The sequence below is a fragment of the Lupinus angustifolius genome, chromosome LG09 (assembly GCF_001865875.1).
Source record: "Lupinus angustifolius cultivar Tanjil chromosome LG09, LupAngTanjil_v1.0, whole genome shotgun sequence".
NCBI classification, from domain to species: Eukaryota; Viridiplantae; Streptophyta; class Magnoliopsida; order Fabales; family Fabaceae; genus Lupinus; species Lupinus angustifolius.
Genome location: NC_032017.1, coordinates 2740828 through 2741314, shown reverse-complemented (window position 1 = coordinate 2741314; position 487 = coordinate 2740828). Strand labels below are relative to the sequence as shown.

The window sequence follows — 487 nt, the reverse complement described above, 5'->3', positions numbered from 1 at the left end:
TAGATCCACTAGAGAAAGGAGAAATGCAATTTCGGATGATTACATTTGCTTTCTTTTGGAACATGAGGGTGATGGCTTAATGGATAATGATCCATTAAACGTTCGTGAAGCCATCCAAGGTTCCAATTCAGAAAAGTGGATTGCAGCAATGAAAGAGGAGTATAAATCCATGCAAGACAATAAAGTTTGGGACCTTGTCCCGTTACCAGAAGGTAAGAAACCCATTGGTTGCAAATGGATTTTTAAGACCAAGCAGGATTCTAATAGTAATGTGGAGAGGCATAAGGCGCGTCTTGTAGCTAAGGGTTTTACTCAGAAGGAAGGAATTGATTATAAAGAGACTTTCTCTTCAGTTTCAACGAAAGACTCTCTTAGGACAATCATGGCTCTTGTAGCACATTATGATTTGGAGCTTCATCAGATGGATGTCAAAACAGCTTTTCTAAATGGAAACATTAATGAAAAGATTTATATGGTGCAACCAGAA

General features: G+C 38.2%; 1 long non-coding RNA gene across 1 annotated transcript in view; it reads left to right on the top strand.

Annotated features, from left to right (window-relative positions):
- Window positions 1-487, top strand: part of LOC109356670 — an 8974-nt gene that overhangs the window by 6659 nt on the left and 1828 nt on the right. The window lies entirely within an intron of this gene.